At 40.2% G+C, this 22,388-nt stretch overlaps 1 pseudogene; it reads right to left on the bottom strand.

Moving 5' to 3' along the window:
- Nucleotides 1-2,891: 2,891 nt before the first annotated feature.
- On the bottom strand, nt 2,892-6,478 carry LOC110688653 (annotated as a pseudogene).
- Between the last annotated feature and the right edge of the window lie 15,910 nt (nt 6,479-22,388).

The following is a 22,388-nucleotide window of genomic DNA, read 5'->3' as shown; positions in this document are numbered from 1 at the left end:
GGATAATGAGATAAACCTCAGTAAAGAGGAGAAGGAAAAGCTATTGTTTCCCCGCCTCCATCCATTGTAAGGAGAGAGAATTGTCGCGGAGGAAGAAGATGAAGAAAAATTGGGTAATTGATAGCCTTTGATGCTATTGTTACTTCGGAGGATTAATGTTCCTATAGAAGGGAGTCATCGGTTAAGAATTAAGACCATACATTCAAACTACATAGAATTCATAGTATAACACAGTACTAATTCAACATTAGCATTACTCGCTGAAGTGGGAACACTAGCATTATTCTCATTCTTTGATGTCATTCTTCCCTATAAAAATTAAATGAAGACAATTAATGCACTAGACATGAACAAATCAGTGAACATAGAAAACCAAACATATGAAAGTGATAATAATCCTAAAACACCAGTAGCTAGAAGAAATTAAAATCACATCAATGCATTTGTCATTTCACTTCAAAGTGTAAAGCTAAAATGAATTAATGGATCAACAACAATTACATCTCTTACCGTCGAATAAGATTACAAGAATATATATATTACACCCAACAACACTGCATCAAATCCTTGGTACTGTAAAAGTCCCATTTATCAACAATTGCAACAGTCACACAATCAAGGGAGGTAGGATTCAACTTCAGGAACAAGTATGAAATTCTTAGCAAACTTATGTAACCATTAAGTATCCACTCACCCTTAACTATCCCTCCTTAATAAGTAAGAACCTGACTACCACCACCACACTACCCCCCTTCAACTTAATCTGAACACTAATTAGCAATTCAATTGCAAAACCATACATATTGACTGCAGTATTGAACACATTTGACATCTCGGAAATAGCAATAATAATAGCAATGCACAGCAGCACAGTCAGATCATGCTTCGAGCACAACTATTAGAAGATATCATGTTGAAAGGCCTATCAATGCATAAACTCATATCCAAGGTTGTTAGGATCGAGATCCTACCTTGGATCGATGAGGGGGGTGGGATCGAATCGATAGAACGGATCGTAGGATCGTTAATTCCTACTTAATAATAAATAATATTATATATTATGCTATAAATTGACTTAAAAACATTTCTTCTAAGAGGTTTCAATGCTAAAAGACATTGGTTTGCTTAAGAAAGGTCGATCTTCATTTAGTTTTGTCTGTATGATAGTTAGAAGATTAATAACACAAGTTTAAATTAATAAATTATGTGCAAATTTGTCAAGAATGAGACCTTAACTATGACAATTGCAAGTTGTCAATTGATAAAATCATATTAATGTCTCGGATTCGCCAATTTATTAGCGATAATTATTGAATACATTAAATTTAGGTGCATATAACCTGATGAGTAATAAAAAAAATATGTCAAAATAAATCAAAGTCTCATATTATAGTAAAATGCTGGATCGGATCGTAGGATCGTAATAAAATCGTAGGATCGTGTTGAGATCCTACCACTCATAATAAATATTGGACTAGGATCGTAAGATCCTACAAACTTTAAGATCCTACCAAAGATCCAGATCGATCACGCGATTTTGGATCGTAGAATCGTAGGATCGTAAGATCCGGATCGGGATTTTAACAACTATGCTCATATCATTACTTATCACAATGTACCCGACAGAGTAACCAGACAGCTTCTGATTCTTGCTGAGTGAGTAGTTCGTAGTTGAACCGTGCTCAACACAACGTGATCTATACTGCCAAGTTCGATAACCTCTGGCTCAAAACGTGCTTGTCAAATTGGGCCATTGCTCGTCTCAAACTCGTTATGGTAATTGGTGAGCCCAAACATAAAAAAAAAAACCTATTTGAAGTTTTGTTCAATTATAAAAAGTTTTTTCATAGTCCAGCAAAGCTCAATTATTCAAGTCCATGCAACCAAGGTTCATACTAAGGACCTTACTCCTAAGACATTAAAAATTTGATAGTGTAAGTTAAGATTTAAAAAAAAAAAAAAAACATGAATTCAAAGATAAGGGAAAGGGGCCTCTCCTAACAATCTGTAGAGCACTAGGAACATAGTGAGGATCTTAACTATTACAGCCAGCACACCTTCAACTTTTCCAAACAACTCAAGACAATCTTCAGCCAAGAAAGTGATATCACAACAAAGCCTATTGTCACTTGTTGCAAGTCTATTTATCAAGACCTATTCAAATTCATGTCTCACTCTTTATTCCTCTTACTACTCCTCCAGTCCTTCGTTGTCTTATTTATTTCTTCCTATTAATCCTCCAGTGTATTATTTGTTTTTTTTATATCATCATATATCACATTTTCACATAGCAAAGTCGTAGAATTAAAATTATGATTCAATCCAACTGTATTCGCATAAGTGCATAACAAAAAAAATTTCACATAACAAAAAAATATTATTCAATCCAACTGTATTCGCATAACAAAGAATTAAATTTTCACATAACAAAAAATGACACCAGGAGAAAAATAAACGGAACTCCAAATGTATTCGCTTTTAATCAAGGAACAAATGGGTTACATATCTACCAAAAAGGACAAATACCTAGAATTTAAAATTATGATTCAATCCAACTGTATTCGCATAAGTGCATAACAAAATTTTTTTTCCAGGTTTTAAGCGTGATGTTAACATGATAATCTTCATATACACCACGAAAGCAATGAAGCTTCATTCATTTGTGAATTACGGTGATATAAAATACTGAAACCTGAAAGTGTACCTTCCATTGCTTTCATTTACAGAATTTGTCATGTACAATATAATAATATATGGATAACAATACTGCTTACAGTGTGGTGAGAGAATTATGAGAAATAAATCAATAAAGAAACATGCAGAAGATTGCAAATCTTAATGGTCTAGAGGAAATCACAAAAGACTAAAAAATTGATAAGGAAAACTCTCCATATACAGTTTACATACCACTTTTTACTTCTCCATCTGATGGTAAGCCACATGAAAGTGAACGTGCAAGAATAGATTGAAGAAGCCTCTTATATGTACTATGAACACAAACTACATATGAAAGAAATTTCTAAGAGTTATCTTCTAAATGAATAATTTGCCAGCAAGCAATATGGAGATGTGAGTCCTTAAGCGCAGTGCATACCAGGGACCTCTTCAGCAGAAAGGATCGGCTTCAATAAACTCTCACTCTCTATAGACTGAATAGCCAAAGAGAGAAATAACAGTGAAGCAGATGTTACGGAAAAGAGTTCATCATGAAACATCTATTGTTTTTAGAAAGAAAATAAAATGACAAAGCACTAGGTGGATTTTCCCCAGCTCCAAAGACTACTCCCTAAAAACCTGACATGGAATTGGAAAGCCAAGGGTCATGGCCATATTGCTTTTGCCAATGCCCATGGGTAAAAAAGCTTGAAACAAGTTCGGAAAGCGATTCCTGAAAACCTAATTTTTAAAAATTTGCCTCTACGTTCCCATAAAATACATAGAAAATAACCAAAGGGCCGTTTTGCACACAAATTTTAGCCTCAATCCCCCTATTAAAAAAAAAAAATCAAAATCAAACCCGATTCATCATATTTTCCCCTCTCCCCAAAAACCAAGTATTTCCAATCATTCCATTCCCCTTTATTGCTATATATACTCATGGACCAGGCCAAATGTTCTCAACTTTAACATACTACCTTCCCCATTCTTATGCCCACAAGTGCAACACACTATATTCCTCACTCCATATGCCAATTTATTTCCCAGTGAAAATACCCCAATCATCTGCTGACCACAGTAAAGCTGGTGACATTTAAACCACCATAATAACTAGAAAGGACACAATAACAACATATTTAAAAGTGTATATGAATACCTGTCAGCTAACCACAACAATGGTGAGCCGTAAATGGTTAAATTTGACCAACAAGACTCCAGATTAAGATCCTTCATGGTCAATTCTACTACCAAAGGAGCACCCTGGGAGCTGAACTAATGAGACAGGGAGCTAGTAGGAAACTTGTGCACTACAAGCTATAAATAATTGGATTTGACTAGCAAGGCTCCAGATTAAGAGCTTCATGGTCAATTCTACTACCAAAGGAGCACTTGGGAACTGAACTAATGAGACAGAGAGTTAGTAGGAATCTCGTGCACTACCAAGGACATCAATTCTAAATAGCACGATGAGGATAGAATTGTTAACGGAGGGGACTATGGGGTGGGAAAGGTAGAAACGTAGGAGTGAGTTGACCAGCAGATGGAGGCTGTTACGGGTGAAGGGATATTGAGAGGGAACAAGAAAAAAAAGGTTGACAACAAGATAAAGATGAAGTTGTCGGTGATGGGTACAACAGAAAACACCATAATGAGGGTGCTGAGAAAGGGACACTTACCTTGAGGGATTAAAGAGAGTTTATTCCTAACCACATCACCGACTAAAAAAAAAAGCATACAATTGCCCTTCCCAATCAAACATATTCCGTAAATTAGGGGTTTCCTTTTCTTTTCCCTTCTTTAACTGTCTCTCCTATTTTAACCAAACAAAGCCATACTAGGAATAAAGAATATGTAGCATGGCAATGCAAAAAAGATTGTTACTTCCATTTTGAATTCACGAAATAATTATTCATTTCCACCTATAATTGTATATTTTCCACTTTAAATTAAAAAGATCCTCCATTATTTCCAAGATGAGTCAAGTCTATTTTAATTAGCTTATGAATTGAAGAACTAAAGTAGAATCCAACAATCTAGGTCTTGCCTATTAGTCCAGAGCATTGAAAAGATCAAGAAACGAAACTTGATATTGACTAATGGATCAGTTCTTAGACAATTTTTTCTAGACTAATACACAATAATACTACTGCAAAAATAGCTAACCTTTACAGTATGACCTTGGTTTGCACGTAACCACAGTTCTCCATCCTCTTCCAAAAGGCCTTATTGTCTATCCTTACAGCCTATCCTTACAGCTTGAAAAATATGCAAATCAGTGTCAAAGTGTATTGAGAACAAAAGAACTAAAAGAATCAATGCCAAAGACATAAGTATGAGCTATTATAAGAATATAATAAAATAAAGCCTTGAATTTATTTGCATGTTTTTACAGAGCCAAGAAAATAAAAGCCCCAAATTACTTTTATGCTTAGATTCTAAAATAGAACCTACTCAAATAGCTTGTTGGGTTTCAAATTGACAAAGTTTTTGGTAAATTGTACTCCATAATACATATGTACTTGTATCAAATTTGGATAAAAAAAAAGTAGTCTAATAAAAGGAAATACAATGTCTAAAAATGTATCATATTATAGCTATTGTTTGGCTTTTTTTTCTTTTGGAAAAGTAATGAGTTAATTTCATTACTTGATCGAAAAGGGGAGGGGAGAGATTGGAAATACTTGGGGTTTGGGAGAGAGGGGGAGGGAGAGAGATTGAATATACGAAGTATAATGAAAAAAGTTGATCTTTCAAAATCTTTTCACATCAGCAGAATTTATAGAAATGAATACATAAGACTACTGGTCATAAATAAGTGGTAGGAAGTCACACAAATTGCAGGGGAAAGATTCTAAGAACATTTGTAAAAGGTAAACTAGAAAAATATGTCTATGATGGTTTATCTAATGAAATGCTCAATGAAAAAAAGTGGGAATGAAGAAAATTGTGAATTGTGCGTAAGGATTAAATGAAATATGGAAACACAGCAGAATTATAATCCAATCATAAGATTTGTATCAACTATCAACTTATTTTACACGATTGGGTGATCATCAATGCGTGAGAAAAAAAGTAATGGGACTTACTTCTCTAATTTCATTAATAGAATATGAGCTTAATGGGATATTTGACCTTGTTTTCATGTTCAGCTATAATAAATCTTGAAGCTTGACATATCCAGCACTACGCATGTCCAAATTCAGCTCTGTCGCATTATGTCTTAATATACGTACCATAATAAACACAAAATGCTTGATTATGTTTCCAAATCCAATACAAAAACAACAAAATGTTAACAGTCTTGAGCCTCGTGAAAAAGGGTTGCAATGTTTATAAGGAAAAAAGAATCTTCGTAACGCAAAGGAAATAATGTATAAAAAAAAGGTTGTGTACAACAGTCTACCAAGAGTATCAATTCTATCTGAAGTACCAGTAAGAGCACCACGACCACGGCCTCTTGATCCACCACGATTGCTTCTCGTGTCTCCATGCTCTCTTCCTCCATCTAAACTGCAGATTACAAAACACAATGACACAAAATTTAAAATAAGAATTTTTAGACCTATAAAAATGATCTGAATTATTAATAAAAAATCTATATTGATGCAATAATTGGTTCTCAATTCCTAATATACAAATCGATTAATAATCAATTAATCACTGGGTACATGACTTAAACTAACAAAAGTAAATGTAATTCAAATCATTGTTCTACTTAGCTTATTTATCAATCAACTTCAAACATAAACATAGAGGATAAAGAGATAAACCTCGGTAAAGAGGAGAAGTAAAAGCTACTGCTTTCCCTGCCTCCATCCATTGTAAGGAGAGAGAATTGTCGTGGAGGAAGAAGACGAAGAAAAATTGGGTAATTAATAGCCTTTGATGCTATTGTTACCGGCAATTTTCGGAGCATTAATGTTCCTATAGAAGGGAGTCATCGGTTAAGAATTAATACCATACATTCATACTACATAGAAGCCATAGTATAACACAATACTAATTCAACATTTTTATAAACTAGAAATTCCATACCCATATAATTAATCAACAAATTTTCAAAATTAATAGTCTTTACTAACCAGCATATAACCAATAACACAAACCCAATTGAATTATATTAGAAAAAGTAGGTTTAGGAACACTGAATTAAAGTTGCAATTTAATAAAAGCTTACAATATGAACTATTGATCAACATAACTACATTGATTGAGTAAATGAAATTTTAATGATTCCCCATATGATCCATATTACATAGCTCATCATATTATTCAATTAATTACATCAATTGAAAGTATAGTGTATAGTGAATTAAACAAAATTAAAAATTTAGAAAACAGACAAGAAAGATTAGGGGCATACCGTAAGGCGATGGGCGGCATGGAGGCGGGGAGAAGGCGCCTGTGATGTATGCGAACAACAACCAATAATAAGAATTAAGGAAGACCAATTTATTTATGCAATTAATCCCTTCTTTGGTGATTTAAGAGAGTTTATAAGGATTAAACCTTTTTTTTAGTTGCTTCCCATCAAACAAACTCCAAGTTTGGGTTCTTTGGTTCACAAATATAGGTACTCTATATGAGGTATTGGTTTAGACTTTAGAATAGAGTGATTTTCCAAAATAATGTTATAACACAAACTAATTCCTTATATACATTGGTTTAAAAACTATCTATCATGATATCGTCCACGCAGCCTCGATTTAAAGGTTCGGTATTTGCAAGTATAAAACCGCTAACATTGTTGGCGGTTTTCACTATTATAGAACCACTAATGTTAGTGGTTCTATGCATAAAACCTCTAATGGTATTAGCGGTTCCTTATGTAGAATCGCTAATATCACTAGCGTACATTTGGTTGTGAAAGCTAAAGTAAATGAGATAGCTTCAACTTAGAACTGCTAATGGTATTAGAGGTTCTATGCATGAAACCTCTAATGGTATTAGCGGTTCTATATATACAACCACTAACATTGTTAGCAGTTTCATCTTGCGAAATTCCAAACCTAGGAACCGATCCTACGTGGATGCTATTGTGGAAAATAGTTTTTAATTTGTATTTTAGCATTATTAAGGGAAATCACTCCTCTAGAATACTGTTTAAACTTATTCTTATGTTTGTTTTACTGGTATGATTTAAGAAACTCTTTTTAGATAGAGTAGATAAATTCTCTTTTTTTGGCTACTTATTTCGAATTAAATAAATGTATACTACAAACTCTTTAGGCATGGGGTTTATAAACCTGATTACTTAAGGGGTGTTAAATTCAGCTCATACCAATATTTATAGTTATCAAATAAAAAAATTAAATTTCATTCCACAATCAAACCAAAGATATGATACTAAAAATCTAGTTCCAAATCCATAGCACTTCAATTTCATTCCTACTTCTAATCATATTGCTAATGAACAAATATCAACCATGAAACCATAGTGAATTAGTGAATTAGTGACAAGTCAATTTAAGATTAGCATTCCTGTTTAGGGTAAAAATTACCCTAGACACGTGGCCCAGTAAAAGCTTGCCACGTGTCAACATATCAACGGTTAGTATACAGGCTAATCAGCCTGTGACACATGTCCACCCCTTACTGGGCAAACAGAGGCTCAATCCCTCTGTGACAGGTGTCCTTGTACCCTAATTGAGGTACAGTTCTCCCCTACTATAAATAGCAGGGGTAAACCTCATTTATGGGGATCGACAAAAAAAAAATTCCAACAACCAACCAAACACGAAACCCGTTGCAAACGCTCTCTAATCGAGAAAGTATTTATTGTTCTTATTTCCTCTTCAGAAAGATTCTAACTTAATCTTCAAAGGCGGAACTCCCACCCCCCAGCCGGAGTCTGCGTTATTTGTGCAGGTACAGGCAAAGGAAGGAGCATACTAGGAAATTGTAACTCTCCCGTAGGACACATAAAAAACCCCCAAACATCTGGCGCCGTCTGTGGGGAGAGTACTTTCTAGATGACTTCAGAACCTGTACTGCCGGGTAAAGGTAGCCAACCTGCTGATGAGGCTGAGGTCCACTCGGACCAAGATACAGCTGACAACTATGAGGTTGAAACTTACACAGCTGCCGATGGTTCTTTTAGAACCAAGTATACTCGTTCCAAAGATAAAAGGGAACAGGCAGAGCAGCAGGCAAGCCAGAGCCATCCCATCAGGGGACCGTTTGGGTTAACTCCTGCTTCAGAAGGAGCCACCCCAGTCTCCAGGGATGAACTCATGAACATGATGATGAGTTTTAAAGGGGAAATCAAAGGCCTTCTGGATAACTCAGTTGACCCCCGTAAGGGTCAGGCGGAAGAAAGGCGTCTTGGAAAAAAGACGGCCAAGACAGTGATGGGTAGAGCATCTACCCCACACCCGAAGTCAAAGATGCCGGCTAGGCCCATTGATTTCTCAAAAATTCACACTCCCTTGGAGGGAGCCAGAAAACCCGTCCGTCACATACAGCTGGATGGAACGAAGAAAGTCTATTCCGATGCTCGGACACTTATCCAGGATAAAAAGACTCAGCAGCGCTCCAAGTCGGCATCAACATCGACCTTTCGAGACAGCTTCCATGTTACATCAGGGAGGCACTCGAGAACGAACAATGACAGCTAGACGAGCGAGGTTTCCGCTCGATCCGGCCCTCATATCATCCAACCGGCATTACATGGGACACCATACACGTCTTTTGGATCTCCTTATTCTCAGCAGAGTCTTTTCGGGGGGCAGCATTAACCGCTTGTCCAGCCTATGGACTGGCAGCTCCGGCTGCTCAACCTTGGGGAACAGCCAACGGCGTTTTCCAAGGAAATCACTAAGATGGCCCAGCTGTCAAAAATTAAAAACGTGTTGGTTGGTGCCTATGACGGTACCACCAACCCGGAAGATCACCTCATGACATACACCAACCTGATGTATTTGTAGGGTTTGGATGATGCCTCATGGTGTAGGTGCTTCCCGGCAACGTTGAAAGGGATTGCTCAACGTTGGTTTGGTAACTTACCTGCCAGATACATCAATAACTTTAGAATTTTGGCCTACTAGTTCACGTCCAACTTCTCTATGAATTTCCCTGCTAAGAAAACAAGCCTTGATCTGGGGGAAATACAGCAGGGAGATAAGGAAGGACTCCGGTCATATGTCAGGCGGTTTAACCTGATGAGGATCCAAATCCAGGGGTTGTCTGATGAGGTTGTCTATACTGACTTCTTCTAAGGCCTAAAAGACGGGTTAACTTTTAAGTTTGACCTGGTTAGAAAGAGAGTCTTTACTCTTCACGAGACACTAATGAAGGCGGAGGCTTACATCCAAGCAATGGAACTCTGCGCCGTTAAACTCCCAACGGATTACAAAAGATCCGATAAAAGAGAGAGTCGGCCTACCCAGCCGGCTAAAAGGGAAGAAAAGAAGCGAAAAGAGGTCTGGGCGGCAGAGCCATCCGGACAACAATTCCAAAAGAGAAAGAGGTCGGATTCGTATGTTCCAAAGTACGAATTCACCAAGGATTGCGCATCCATTCTCAAGGAAGTTAAAAACCGGTTGAATCTTGAAAAACCGGCACCAATGTAGAGTCCTGTGAGTAGCCGGGATAAGAGAAAATATTGTCTGTTCCATGAAGAAATAGGCCATGATACTGAGGGATGTTTTAGCCTCAGGCGGCTCTTTGACCGTCTTGCTGATGAGGGTGCTCTAAAAACCTATCTATCCAAATCAAAGGGTGCTCCCAACCAGGCCAAAGGGCAACCTCCAAAGACACTGGCAAATCAATCTGATACGGATGAGGATACCATCCTAACCATAGCCGGTGGATTTGCGGGTGGCGGGCCTACCATCCGGGGCACTAAGGATAACATTAGGAAGCTGGTCAACTCAGTGGATGAGGGCCAGTCGCCTACTAATTCATTCCCGGAGGTCCATATCTCTGAAAAGGATAGAGTAGAGGTCAGGCGGCCCCATGATGACCCAATTGTCATTGAATGTAAAATCGCCAATCAACAAGTTGGCCGGATCTTAATTGATACCGGGAGCTCATCTGACCTCATAAGCTACCGGTGCTTGGAAAAACTCAAATATAAGCCAAGTAGCATGCATTCGGCCCCATATCCTCTTGTTGGTTTTGGGGGAGGAGTAGTACATCCGGTGGGCATGGTTGACTTACCCATCTGGTTTGGAGAGAAGGGGGAGGCCTGGCACATGGTCGTCAAGTTTCTTGTTGTAGGGGAACTGACAGCCTACAACCTGATCATTGGCCGCCCAACCCTTAACATTTCAAAGGCTGTGATCATCCCGTCTCTAATGTTGATTAAATTTGAAAGGGATGATGGCACAGTCGGCTCTTTGAGTGGGAACCAAAAGACGGCGAGAGAGTGTTACCTCTCGGACGTCAAACCCACATTGGTCACAGACGGTCAAGACAAGGAATTAGTTGAACTTGACGAGGGTGATCAAGATTTGCCGGCTACTAAGACAGCCGGTAAAAAGAGAAAGGCGGACCAACTACTGGCCCTCGTCAAAGAAAAACAATAGAAATCACTGTCAGGGGAGAGGTCAGACGACCTCCGCCCCCAGCCGGCAGGGGAAATCATTGACATTATCCTAGAAGACAGCCGTCTAGACAGAACCGTCAAAGTAGGGACGGTTGCATTTGACATCTTGGGAACCGATCTGCTCCGATTGCTGAGAGAGTTCAAAGATGTGTTTGCGTTTGAAGTAGAAGAAATGCGGGGAGTGTGTCCGGATCTCGCTGTTCATAAACTCGCCGTGGATCCTAAGAAGAAGCCGGTCAGGCAAAAGAAAAGGAACCATGGCGAGGGAAGGTCTCAGGCGGCAGCAGCCGAGGTCAAGAAACTCTTAGATGCCGGGTTCATTTGGCAATGCTTCTACTCGGATTGGGTAGCCAATGTTGTCCTTGTGAAAAAGTCGAATGGTACTTGGTGGATGTGTGTAGATTACACGGACTTAAACAAAGCTTGTGTGAAAGATAGTTACCCGCTTCCAAAGATCGACCACCTGGTCGACTCTACAGCCGGTCATGCTCTAATGAGTTTTATGGATGCCTATTCCGGCTTCCATCAGATACCCTTGTGGAAGAAAGATCAAGAAAAGACGGCTTTCTTCACAGACCAAGGCTTATACTGTTACACGGTGATGTCGTTTGGGTTGAAGAATGCGCCTGCTACCTTCCAACGAATGATAAACTCGGTCTTTTATGATCAAATTGGGAGAAATGTTGAGGCATACATTGATGACATGATAGTCAAGTCCAAGTTAGAGGCGGATCATCTAGTTGACCTCCGAGAAACCTTCACCACCCTCAGGCGGCATAAAGTCATGCTTAACCCAAAAAAGTGCGCCTTTGGTGTTGAGTCTGGGAAGTTTCTCGGAATTTTGATTGACCAGAGGGGCATAGAGGCCAATCCGACAAAGTACAGGCGGTGATTGACATGCAGTCACCTCGTACCGTCAGGGAGGCTCAAAAGCTTACCGGTTGTTTGGCAGCATTGGGGAGATTTCTCAGCCGGTCAGGTGACAAGTGCCTCTACTTTTTTCAAGCAATCAAAAAGAGGTCAAGATTTGAATGGGGTGAAGAGGCTGAGGTGGCATTTTAGAGGCTGAAAAACACTTGCATTCTTTGCCAAGATTAGTGAGTCCCCTTCCCCAGGAGGCTCTCTATATGTACTTAGCCGTCTCAGATCATTCCCTAAGTGTCGTTCTCCTTGCTGAGAGAGACATCAATCAGCTCCCGGTCTACTTCATAAGCCATGTCCTCCGGAACGCTGAACTTCGCTATCCCATGATTGAAAAATTCGGTCTGGCTTTGTTCAAAGCAGTCAAGCGGTTGAAACCTTATTTCCTGGCTCATCTAGTTACCATCTATATTGATTAGCCGCTCAAACGACCTATGAGCACTTTAGAGTCATCCGGAAGAATGATCAAATGGGCTGTGGAGACTTAAAGCCTGGAAATCTCTTTCGAACCTAGGCGGGCATTGAAGGGTCAGGCGTTTGCCGACTTCATTATTGAAATTACAAGGCCGGTACAGCTGGATATTACTGATCAAGTTTGGAAAGTATACGTAGACGGGAGCTCTATTATGAACGATTGTGGGGCAGGCGTAATTTGTCATTCCCTAGAGGGGGACAAATACGAGTATGCTCTATGATTCAAGTTTCAAGCTTCAAATAATGAAGCAGAGTACGAGGCCCTGCTAGCCAGTATCCGCATGTGTAAGGCAGCCGGGGCAAGGAAGGTGAACGCCTGCTCTGATTCTCAACTCATCGTTAGCCAATACCATGGTAACTATGAAGCCACTCATCCGGTCATGATTAAGTATCTTCAGGTGGTCATGGAAGAAGCTGGGGCATTTGACGAATTTAATTTAAGTTAAGTACCCAGGTCTGAGAATAATCAGGCGGATGTATTATCTAAACTGGCGTCATCCGCCACTTGTGATACGCCTAGGTCAGTCTTCTGGGATGTCCTGGAAAAGAAAAGCATTGAACATGATCCCATTGGAATTCTAGATCGAAGCTTTACCTGGATGGATCCCATCCGGGACTACTTGGTAGACGACACTCTGCCGGGTGTCTCTTTAGAAGCGGCTGCTCTCAAGAGACGAGCATCGAGTTTTTTCATGCATAAGGGTGAACTATTCCGAAAGGGTTACCTACAGCCGTTATTCAAGTGTGTAACCCCAAAAAGGGGGAAGGAAGTACTAGAAGACCTTCATGCCGGCTTCTGTGTATCACACATAGGCGACAAGATTCTTGCAAAGAGGGCCAGGCGGCAAGGATACTTTTGGCCAACTCTTGAGGCAGATGCACTAGATCTGGTAAAGAGATGTGACAAATGCCAGAGGTTTGGCCGGCTAATCCGTCAGCCGGCTACTGACCTAACGGCCATCTACAGCCCTATTCCGTTTGCCAAATGGGGCATGGATATTTTGGGGCCATACACACCTGCCCTAGGCGGCAGAAGATACATTTTAGTAGCCGTTGATTACTTCACAAAGTGGGTTGAGGCAGAAGCGGCAAAGGGCATCAAAACTAAGGATGTCATCTCCTTCATCTGGAAAAATGTCATCACCCGGTTCGGTGTTCCTATGTCAATGGTCTTTGATAATGGTCCGTAGTTTGAAGCACCTGTCCTCAAAACTTGGTTGCAAGACCAAGGAATTTCACATTATTTTGCATCCGTAGGCCATCCCCAGGCCAACGGTCAAGTAGAAGCTTTTAACAAGCTCATATCAGGCGGAATCAAGAAAAAGATTGAAAAAGCAGGCGGTCTTTGGGCAGAGGAGTTGACCCATGTTCTTTGGTCTATCAGAACGACTGAGAAGGGGTCAACCAGTGAAACCCCATTTCTTATGGCATACGGCACAGAGGCGGTGCTTCCCATTGAATTGTATGAACCAATACTTCGAATCATGCTATATGATGAAGATGCGAATTGGGAGGCCATGCGTCTGGCTTTAGATTCTCTTCCTGAAAAAAAGGGGCAATGCCGCCTTACGTCACAAAATCTACTGTCTGAGAATGACGAGAGCTTACAACAAAAGGGTGCGCAAAAGACCCCTTAAAGTAGGAGATTTTGTACTACGTAAGCTTGAAGCAACCGGTAGGGCGAATGAGCAAGGGAAGTTAACTCCCAATTGGGAAGGACCTTACCGGATTTTTGAAGAAGTTAGAAATGAAACTTACCGCCTGGAAACCCCAGACGGAATGCAGCTACCTCGCACCTGGAACGTAGATAACTTGAAATAGTACTACTTCTAAGGAATTTGTAATTTTCCTAAATAGTATTGAAATGTGAAAGCATATAATTTCCATTCATCCAATTGTATTAGCACCTATCTTGTGAAAAAACATAGACAGAAGAACACTTATCAAAAATCACTGCTCCAAAAAGAGCAGTCATCCGGCGACACCCATCCGGGTGAAATCGTCAAAGAGGACAGCTCCCTTCCGGGTGGTACATTGTCCTAGCAGTCATAAAACTCAAACGACATTACTGACGCATCATTGAAAGTAACAAACAGCCGTTCGAAATGATCCATTGCATCTAGGATTCAGCCGGCATAGACCCAAAAGTGGTTCATGCGACAAATATCAAAATCCTAGTAAAAACACCAACCGGTTTTTGCAGCAAAGCATTGCACACGGTTAGGTATTCCGGATAAACACATTTAAAAAGAATGATGTTACTCCAAGTATAATATGGGTTAGGACAACCGAGCCTTATCCAAAGGATCCCCAGACGGTTATACCACCCATCTGGTTGCCTATGAAACGGTTGCTTGTTTAACAGTGAAGTAAACAAACAACCATTTCAGGGGCATTTTTATTGTAGCAGCCAGTATATTGTAGATTAATAATCGTTACCCATCCGGCTGCCTATGAACCGGTCGCCTATGAAATGGCTACTTGTCTACTGTTGAAGTAAACAAAGAACCATTTCAGGGGCATCTTTTCATACCATCCGGTATATTGCAACACAAACCAACATACCATCCAGTATATTGTTGATCAAACAATCATTACCCATCTGGCTCTATATGAAACGGCTACTTGTCTACTGTTGGAGTAAACAATCAACCATTTCAGAGGCATCTAATTGTATCAGCCGGTATGAGTAGAGAATACTTGTAATACTTGTAAAAATTGCAAAAAAACTTTAATTTTGCAAGTAAAAGATAAATATAAGTAGCAAAACCGACTGAGTCGGCTAGTAGATTAAAATTTTTAAAAATGTTAACCGGACCCATGTCCGGGAAAAGTACATAGAAATTACATGGCTCGCAGGCTGGTAAACGAAGAAGATTGTTTATGATTGTTGTTGCTGCTGAGATTGCTGCTGAGGTTGCTGATCCTCCGGCTGCTGAGTTGGGACTTCAGCCGACTGCACAACAGTTGTTTTCAGCTGGTTTTCAGTCTGGGTCTCCTGATGCACCTCATCCGGCTGGCTCTCTGTATTCCTTCGACCCACTCCTCCAAAGGGGGAGGAGGGTCAGAACCGAGTACCTTAGCCTCGTATAATTCTGAAGCATACAGGTACCGGAGATTGAAGTACTCGAACTCGTAGTCCGGATGAATAAGACTCCAAGCAAGCTTCATGCGCTCCTCGCAGTCGGCCTCGTTCTCTTCTATCAGGCGGACGTGCTCCTTTTCTAGCTTTTCTTTATGTGCCGCCTGATTCGAAGCAAGCTCATTCTTCAGCCGGCTGACGTCCTTGCGAAGATCAGCATTTTCTTAATCAGCATTTTCCAGAGCTTTAAGATCAGTTTGAAGGTCTTTGACCTTCAACTCAAGCTCATCAACTCTCTTCATTGCAGCCTCCCCAGCCGCAACTGCTTGTCTTAGTGCTTCCTCCTGTTCCAACGCCTTTTGTTTAGTTTCCAAATCAAATGAAATGGCATTGAATTGGCAGACGTCAATTAGCTCAGATGCACGTCTCTAAGCGTCTCTTATCTCCTCCTACTTTTTGCGCAAGGGGACATTAAGCCCATCCACTCTCAGCATCACCTGTGATATCAACCGGGAAGAGTGTTAGAAAAATCAAGACAAAACATTTGCATCCGGTAAATAAATATCATTGCTCAAGCATAGGTCATCCGGTTTAATTACCTTAGCAGGGAGAGAAGTGATTCGTTCAAGATTGACCGTGTGCACAGCCGGCACAGCCTCTTTTTCAGACCGGGTAAGAGCCCGGACCATCCTCTTAGCATATTGTTGATAATTGGGACGGCTAGAGGAGATATATGCAATCATAGAATCAGCTGTAAGATGCTGGGCATACGCTCCGCCCATACTCAGGCGGCATCCGGAAGAATCCCCGGATTAGCTTGTTTGGGTTTTGACTCTCATATGCCCAAGCGGCCAGGGGTGATCAAAGGCAGAGGTTTTACCTTTTTTGGACTGTGGGGTCAAAGCCCCCCTAGCCGCATTTGAGTCCGTACCCGTCTGGGTACGAACAGTCGGTCTTATTTCTTCCACCACCATTTCGAAGTGGGGAATGGATTGCAAGCACTTCCCTGCTGTAGTAGGCCTGTCCTTGTCACTTTTGGTGCCTTAGAAGCCGGCTGAGGTATGTTTCCAGCAGGTCTTTTGTGCATACTCGCTAAAGAGCGAGGAATGACTTGGCTCCCAGCCTGAAAGTTCTCAAGTATAATACATCCGGTTAAAAATCATTTAACAAGTATAATACATCCGGCAAGGAAAGAATAATAATTCAAAGGAAAATGGCTAAGGAAAGGCAGACTACCCCGGCATTCTTGGCGGCCAGTGTCGCCTTCTTTTCTTCAATCTACTTCTTCCTTAGAAGAAGGGCAGATGTAGCAGGTGTCTTCTCCGGAGGCACCATTCCTTTAGCTACTTCTGCAAAGAGGAAAAATACAGGGTTAAAAATCTGATAAACATATGCATCCGGTAAATATTCGGTCATGCGGCAACCTACCCTTAGAAAACATAGTGCTAAGGTTACACAGAGACAAGAAGCACTCATCCTTAAACCAATCCGGATGGGGAACCCAAAATTGGGGGACTATAATTTCACTCCCATCATCCAGCCTTTTTCCATTATCTGGTCCCAAGCCTTAGCCGGCACTTTTGGGAGAGCACATTTCCTACCCAGCAAAGTCGGGTGCTTATTGTATCTACGCAGCCGGTGGTTAAGTTGGGGGGATGGAGAAGAGACGACATAAAACTTGCTCTTCTAGTTACTCCATTTGGACGGCTTGTCCAAAGTCATTATATATTCCGGGAGCGTAGTTAAAGTATACCACGCATTCCACCCACTCGGCGCTCTGCTGAGATACTGCATGTGCGCAAAAGCTCCCTAGCTTGGCCTAACATCCTGCAACTCGCAGGCGGCAATATATCCAAGGATGTTGACCCATAAATTGGGGGTCAACTGCCATACACCCAAGTCATACCCCTTTAGTATGGCTTTTATGCAGTGATGGAGGGGGTATCGGAGGCCGGCTGTGAATGCCGCCTCGTAGCAGCCAAAGTAGTTGTCGGCATTGTCCATGTCGTCGGTCCAAAAGACGCTTGCCTCTATGTGCGGGACAACCACTTCCCATTTCTCCCCAACCGGCTTCTTCTTTAAGAAAGCAAGGAGTGTGGCGTTTAAAGTGACCACATCCCTGGCGAACATAGTCATATCGGTTGGATCCCCCTTATCCGGCCATTTATAGGCCTCCTTGTCAATAGGGGCAGCCTTTTCAGAAGACTCTCCATCAGAGCCGGACTCTTCATCATCTGATCCCTCACCGGATTCTTCGGCATTAGAGCCAGAACTACCCAAAATGCTATCACCCGGTGTGCTGGGTACACCCGGGGAATCTTGAGGAGTACCCTCATTTGGAACTCTCTCAGACGGTTCCGTCGTCTGCTCTAAATTTAAAGGGACAGCCGGATCAACGGCTGCATCATCGGACTTGTAATCAGGATCTACTGTCGTCCATCTAGTCCGGGCCATTCTATCATGCACATGAACAGAAACGGTCGGATTCAAAGTAGGTGAAGGTTGTCCCAAGCACCCCCAGACGGAAGTCCCAGTCCTAGAATCAGCCGTCCCTGGTGACCGGCTGACCACTGTCGTAGGTTGTGCCGTGTCTATATTGGTGAAGTCCATATCCTAATACTATGCAACCGGAAATAAAAGAGAGGAATGTAAAGGGTACAGATGGTACCTTTGAGATGAGAAGGTAGATGTGAGTTGGCTTGAAGTCACCTCAGGCGGAGAACTCCACGAATTTGTTTAAAGCTGAAAAAAGACAAAATACAGGTTAGCCTGTTTGTCATTAGCTCATCCAAAAACACCACAAACGACATTTACCGCCTGTGGTTGTTTAGAACTAGCTAGATGAAATTATATGGTTCACTCAAAGATACCCCAGACGGTATTCAGTGAGCTGGGTCAGAAGTACCCCAAACGGTGTAACACCGGATGGGGGGTTTTTTTTTACAAGCATTTGTAAAAACTAGCTAGATAATTGTAAAGTTCACTGAATAAATACCCCAAACGGTATTCAGTAAGCTGGGTCAGAGGTACCCCAGACGGTGTATGACCGGATGGGGGGGTGATAAGCATTTATAAAAATAGTTATATGATTTGTAAGGTTCACTCCATGATACCCTAGACGGTATCAAGGAGGTTGGGTCAGGGATACCCCAGATGGTGTTAGACCAGATGGGGGCTATGGGAAACACTTGTAAAAAAAAAAAAAACAAAAAAAAAAACAAAAAAAAAACCCATCCGGTATAGATACCGGATGTAGGTGCTGCAAGAAATGTTAAGGTCAAACACCTCCCAAACGGTAAAATACCGGATGAGGGTATAGTAACACCTGTTTCAAAGAAGGATGTTCAAAGCAAGACCCAAACGGTGAGTCACCGGATGGGGGTGCATTGAACGCAAATAAAAATTTGAAACTAAGGTCATGAAAAAACCAGAATGATGACCCAACCGGCATTAAACCGGTTGGGGGTTGGAAATCATTTCTTGGTAAAAACTCAGAAGTACCCCAGGCGGTGTTCCACCGGATGGGGGTGCTTTGAAAGCCATGTTATTTAAAAGGGTGTTCTATTCTATACTTGGAAATGGGTCAAACACCCCCTAGGCGGCTTACCACCCGGATGGGGAAACATTCAAGAGTCCTCAAAAAGAAAGAAGTAAAAGTGAAGGAAGAAAGGGATCCGGTACCTTAGAAAAATTGCAGAAAAACTACTCAACCGGTAGCCGGATGTACTTGATCTCAAAGCGCCGGATGCAAGAAAACTTGAAGGAAATTAGCAGCCGGTATTAGAGCTCTCTCAGAAATATTTTGAAAATTATGTAAAGTGTGGAGGAGAGAGGGCATGCCTCCTATTTATAGGAGAGGGGAAGAAGGCGAAATGGTTCCTTCTGCCTTAGCAATTTGAAAAAATAAAAAATGGGGGGGGGGGGGAAGAGACGAACCGTCTCCTCCCAAGTGTCTGACACCTGTCACAGGTGACACGTGGACATGCCTATGACACATGGACCATTAAAAGCTTGCCTCGTGTCAACATATCAACGGTTAGTAAACAAGCTAATCAGCCTATGACACATGTCCACCCCTTACTGGGCAAACAGAGGCTCAATCCCCCTGTGACACATGTCCTTGTACCCTAATTGAGGTACAGTTCTCCCCTACTATAAATAGCAGGGGTAGACCTCATTTATGGGGATCGACAAAAAAAAAATTCCAACAACCAACCAAACACGAAACCCATTGCAAACGCTCTCCAATCGAGAAAGTATTTATTGTTCTTATTTCCTCTTCAGAAAGATTCTAACTTAATCTTTGGAGGCGGAACTCCCACCCCCCAGCCGGAGTCTCCGTTATTTGTGCAGGTACAGGCAAAGGAAGGAGCATACTAGGAAATTGTAACTCTCCCATTGGACACATAAAAAACCCCCAAACAATTCCCATCCCCATTCCCGCCTCACATTGCAGAAATAAATTGATCTTCCTTAATTCCTATTATTGGTTATTGTTAGCATACATCACAGGCGCCTTCTCCCCGCCTCTACGCCGCCCACCGCCTTACGGTATGCCCCTAATCTTTCTTGTCTGTTTTATAAAATTTTTAACTTTGTTTAATTCACTATACACTCTACTTTCAATTGATGCAATTAATTGAATAATATGATGAACTATGTAATATGGATCATATGGGGAATCATTGAAATTTCATTTACTCAAACAATGTAGTTATGTTGATCATTAGTTCATATTGTAAGCTTTTATTAAATTGCAACTGTAATTCAGTGTTCCTAAACCTACTTTTTCTAATATAATTCAATTGGATTTGAATTATTGGTTATATTATAGTTAGTAAAGACTATTAATTTTGAAAATTTGTTGATTAATTATATGGGTATGGAATTTCTAGTTTATAAAATGTTGAATTAGTACTGTGTTACTATGACTTCTATGTAGTTTGAATGTATGGTCTTAATTCTTAACCGATGATTCCCTTCTATATGAACATTAATGCTCCGAAGATTGCCGGTAACAATAGCTTCAAAGGCTATCAATTACCCAATTTTTCTTCGTCTTCTTCTTCTGCGACAATTCTCTCTCCTTACAATGGATGGAGGCAGGGAAAGCAGTAGCTTTTCCTTCTCCTCTTTACCGAGGTTTATCTCTTTATCCTCTATGTTTATGTTTGAAGTTGATTGATAAATAAGCTAAGTAGAACAATGATTTGAATTACATTTACTTTTGTTAGTTTAATTCATGTACCCAGTGATTAATTGATTATTAATCGATTTGTATATTAGGAATTGAGAGCCAATTATTGCTTCGATAAAGATTTGTTATTAATAATTCAGATCATTTTTATAGGTCTAAAAATTCTTATTTTAAATTTTGTGTTATTGTGTTTTGTAATTCAGATCATTTTTATAGGTCTAAGTATTTAAAATAAGAATTTTTAGACCTATAAAAATGATTTGAATTATTAATAAAAAATCTTTATCGATGCAATAATTGGTTCTCAATTCCTAATATACAAATCGATTAATAATCAATTAATCACTGGTACATGAATTAAACTAACAAAAGTAAATGTAATTCAAATCATTGTTCTACTTAGCTTATTTATCAATCAACTTCAAACATAAACATAGAGGATAAAGAGATAAACCTCGGTAAAGAGGAGAAGGAAAAGCTACTGCTTTCCCTACCTCCATCCATTGTAAGGAGAGAGAATTGTCACGGAGGAAGAAGACGAAGAAAAATTGGGTAATTAATAGCCTTTGATGCTACTGTTACCGGCAATCTTCGGAGCATTAATGTTCCTATAAAAGGGAGTCATCGGTTAAGAATTAAGTCCATACATTCAAACTACATAGAAGTCATAGTATAACACAGTACTAATTCAACATTAGCATTACTAGCTGAAGTGGGAACACTAGCATTATTCTCATTCTTTGATGTCATTCTCCCCTATAAAAATTTAATGAATACAATTAATGCACTAGACATGAACAAATCAGTGAACATAGAAAACCAAACATATGAAAGTGATAATAATCCAAAAACACCAGTAGCTAGAAGAAAATAAAATCACATTAATGCATTTGTCATTTCTCTTCAAAGTGTAAAGCTAAAATGAATTAATGGATCAACAAAACTTACATCTTTTACAGTCAAATAAGATTACAAGAATATATATATTACAGCCAACAACACTGCATCAAATCCTTGGTACTGTTAAAGTCCCATTTACCAACAATTGCAACAGTCACACAATCAAGGGAGGTAGGATTTAACTTCAGGAACAAGTAAGAAATTCTTAGCAAACTTATGTAACCATTAAGTATCCACTCACCCTTAATTATCCCTCCTAAATAAGTAAGAACCTAACTACCACCACCACACTACCCCCCTTAACTTAATCTGAACACTAATCAGCAATTCAATTGCAAAACCATACATATTGACTGCAGTATTGAACAAATTTGACATTTGATAAACAACAATAATAATAGCAATGCACAGCAGCACAGGCAGATCGTGCTTCTAGCACAGCTATCAAAAGATATCATGTTAAAAGGCCTATCAATGCATAAACTCATATCATTACTTATCACAATGTACTCGACAGAGTAACCAGACAGCTTCTGATTCTTGCTGAGTGAGTAGTTCGTAGTTGAACTATGCTCAACACAACGTGATCTATACTCGCCAAGTTCGAT

The sequence above is a fragment of the Chenopodium quinoa genome, unplaced genomic scaffold, assembly GCF_001683475.1.
Source record: "Chenopodium quinoa cultivar QQ74 unplaced genomic scaffold, ASM168347v1, whole genome shotgun sequence".
Classification (NCBI taxonomy): domain Eukaryota; kingdom Viridiplantae; phylum Streptophyta; class Magnoliopsida; order Caryophyllales; family Amaranthaceae; genus Chenopodium; species Chenopodium quinoa.
Note: the sequence above shows the minus strand (reverse complement) of the source record. Positions and strands in the feature narration are given on the sequence as shown.